The sequence below is a fragment of the Cebus imitator genome, unplaced genomic scaffold, assembly GCF_001604975.1.
Source record: "Cebus imitator isolate Cc_AM_T3 unplaced genomic scaffold, Cebus_imitator-1.0 Scaffold458, whole genome shotgun sequence".
Lineage (NCBI taxonomy): Eukaryota > Metazoa > Chordata > Mammalia > Primates > Cebidae > Cebus > Cebus imitator.
Genome location: NW_016107773.1, coordinates 1,175,054 through 1,178,733, shown reverse-complemented (window position 1 = coordinate 1,178,733; position 3,680 = coordinate 1,175,054). Strand labels below are relative to the sequence as shown.

The 3,680-nt window shown below is 35.4% G+C and overlaps 1 protein-coding gene and 1 non-coding gene across 2 annotated transcripts in view; both read left to right on the top strand.

Moving 5' to 3' along the window:
- The window catches only part of PLAC1 (placenta enriched 1), a 193,496-nt gene that overhangs the window by 2,327 nt on the left and 187,489 nt on the right, over positions 1-3,680 (top strand). The gene's annotated exons all lie outside the window — the stretch shown is intronic.
- LOC119468614 lies at positions 1,768-1,908 on the top strand. The gene has a single exon (XR_005197330.1). It is a non-coding gene; the product is annotated as a U4 spliceosomal RNA (small nuclear RNA).

Sequence of the window (3,680 nt, the reverse complement as noted above, 5' to 3'; positions counted from 1 at the left end):
CCAGCCTGGGTAACAAGAGCGAAACTCCATCTCAAAAAAAAAAAAAAAAAAGAGTTCTGGAATGTTCTCTGTGGACCTGGGTGATGGTTAGCAGGGTTGATTCCATTTGTGATCATTCATAGAGTGAATGACTGGAACTGGGCATTAGAGGGCGCTGCAAAAGTTCTTGAATGCTCTACGTTCAGATAGGTGATGGTTTATGGGTTCATTTTTAGCAATTGTATGAACATTCCATAATATAACCCTCAATTGAATGCCATTGAGGTTCTTTATAAATTATTAGTATACATAAGTAAATGTTATACATTTAAATTTATCTGCTTTTGTAAGTATTTTTTCAGGAGAGACTCTTAGAAGTGATAAATTGCTGGGTCAGAGGACATGTGCATTTTATTGTTTTCTTTTTGGAAAGAGAAAGTTCAATGTAAAAAAATAATTAAACAGCAAATAAAAAAGACTTATAGAGAAAAGTCAGTTTTCCTCTTACCCTTGACTTCCAGTCCCTTTAGATCCTTTCTCAGAAGCAACCAGCTTTATCAGCTTCTGGCAGGTTCTTACAGAGATAGAGTGTACATTGCATATACATTTACATATTTTTATAGGCATTGCTTAAAGCCATACTACCACCCCATCAAGATTCTACCAATTTATAATCTCCTCAATAGGGTTTGAGAGTTCCCCTTCCCACTGATCCCCAGCCAGGGATGATTTGGGGGTTCTGAAAAGATTTGCGTAAAAAGGAACAGGTTTTATTCATCTATCCACTGGCAATACATTAATGTGCTTCAGAATTCAAAAGGTCGGCCTCCCACTTTCATCCCCTAGTTGCCATGGCTCCTTTCCCACAGAGCAATTGTGTTTTCAGTTTCTTATGCATCCTTACAGAGAAAGTTTGCATATGTAAACAAATGCATCTATATGTTCTTTTTTTCCTGAAAATTTACACAAACAGCAGCATATTAATATGCATGATTACTACATGACCTCCCTCTCCTTTTCCCCTCAAAAACCTAAGTGGCTTAAAACAATAATTCATTTTTTCTCATGAGTCTAAGGGTAAGCTGGGAGTAGCTACTATTCAGGGCCAGGCTCAGATCATCTTGGCTGGTCAGTTGATGGGTCAGTTGGGGATTGGTTGGTCTAGAATGGCTTCAGCTGGGATTGTTCAGCTCTACTCCATGAGGCCTCTTACCCACAAGCAGTCTAGTCTGGGCTTGTTCTCATCATAGTGTCAGGATTCCACAAGAACAGAAGCACAAAAGGCCCCTGGAGGCCTAGACTTGGCTCTGGCACAACATAACTACTGTCTTATTCTGTTGATCAAAGCAAGCCACAGGCTAGCCCAGATTCAAGGAATGTAAGGAGCTGCAAAGTGACATTGCAGGGTGTATGGGCTTAGGGAGGGGAAGAACTGGGGCCATTTATTCTATCAAATACAATGCTATAGGTATTGTTATGTACCTTACCTTTTTTTTTTTTTTAACCTAACACTGTATCTTAGAAATGATTTCATATTAGCCCACAAAGAGCTTCTTTGTTTTTTATTCTATTTCATTTTGCCAGCCCCCACTGAAGGGAAGTATATTGCTTACAGTCTTTTGCTATTATCTAACAATGTTGCAGTGAATAACACTGAATATATGTCAGATAAATTCCTAGAGGTGGAATTACTAGGTCAAAAGATATGCATATTTATCATGTTTGATAGTGACTTCCAAATTAAACTTAAAATTTTGTGTTTCTTTTACTCTAAAGAAATGGAAGTTCAGGCTTCTGCAGTGGCAGCATCATAGCCGATGAGGTTTATCTGAGGAGTGGTTATCGCTAATTGAAAACTTTTCCCAATATCCCGCCGTGATGGCTTGAAATATAGTTGGCATTGGCAATTTTTGACACTCTCTACGGAGACTAAACTAAAAATAAAATTAAAAAAAAGAAAATGGAAGTTCATAATTTAAAATTTTTAATTTTTTACACAAATTGATGGAGCACATGTGAAATTTTATTACATGTATATAAGGCGTAGTGATGAAGTCAGTATTTAGGGTATTCATAACCCAAGCACAATACATTTTTTTTAAGTATAATCAGCCTAATGTGCTATTAAATACTGAATTTATTCCTTCTATCTTACTGTATGTTTGTGCCCTTTAACCCATTTTTCTTCATCCTCCTCCCTGCCCCTCACTCACCCTTCCCAATCTCTGTTATTTGTTTGTCCACTCTCTATCTCCATATGATCAAGTTTTTTAGCTTCCACATATAAATGAGAACATTCAACATTTTTTTTTTTTGTGCCTGGCTTATTTCATGTAAGATAATGACTTCCAGTTCCATTGATGTTGCTGCAAATGACATGATTTCATTCTTTTTAATAACCATATAGTATTCCATTGTGTATATGTACCACATTTTCTTTCATACATCTGTTGATGGACATTTAGGTTGATTCCATATCTTTGTGATTGTGAATAGTGCAGTAAACATAAGAGTGCAGGTATGCCTTTGATATATTGATTTCTTTTCCTTTGGGTAGATACATGGGATTGCTGGGTCAAGTGGTAATTCTATTTCTAGTTTTTTGAGAAATCTCCATACTGTTTTCCATAGTGGCCACACTAGTTTACATTTTCACCAACAGTGTGTAAGAGTTCCTTTTCTCTGCAACATCTCCTATTTTTTGTCTTTTTAGTAATAGCCATTCTGACTGGGGTAAGATGATCTCACTGTGGTTTTGAGCTGCATTTATCTGATGATTAGCAATGTTGAGTATTTTTTCATATACCTGTTGGCTGTTTGTCTTCTTTTAAGAAATGTCTATTCATGTCCTTTTCTCGCTTTTTAGTGGCAATGTTTGTTGTTTTCCTGTTGAGTTATTTGAGTTCTTGGTATATTCTGGATATTAAGCCCCTGTTAGATGAATAGTTTACAAATGTTTTCTTACATTCAACAGGTTGTTTCTTCACTCTATTGATTATTTCCTTTGCTGTGCAGAAGATTTTTAGTTTAATTTGCCTATTTTTGTTTTCGTTGCCTGTGCTTTTGAAGTCTTAGTCATAAATTATTTGTCTAGATCAATGTCTAGGAGAGTTTTCCACAGGTTTTCTTGTGTTTTTATAGTTTGAAGTTTTATGTTTAATCCATTTTGAGTTAATTTTTTTATATGGTAAGAGATAGGGGTCCAATTTCATTCTGTATGTGACTATCCAATTTTTCTAGCACTGTTTATTGAAGAAAGTATCTTTCCCCAGTGTAAGTTCTTGTTGGCTTTGTCAAAAATCAGTTGGCTATGTATGTGGCTGTATTTCTGGGTTCTCTATTCTGTTCCATTGGTGTATGTGTCTGTTTTTATACCAATATCATGCTGTTTTGGTTACTATAGGCTTACAATATGTTTTGAAGTCAGGTAATGTGATGCTTCCAGCTTTCTTCTTTTTGCTCAGGATTGCTTTGACTATTTGGTCTCTTTTTTCATTTTGTATGAATTGTAGGGTTTTTTTCTAATTTTGTGAAGAATTTGTTGGTATTTTGATAAGGATTGTATCGAATCTATAGATAGCTTTGGACAATGTGGTCATTTTAACTAGATTAATTCTTCCAATCCATGAGCATGCGTTTTATTATTTTTTTTTTCATTTGTCCATGTCATCTTCAATTTCTTTTATCAGTGTTTTCTAGTT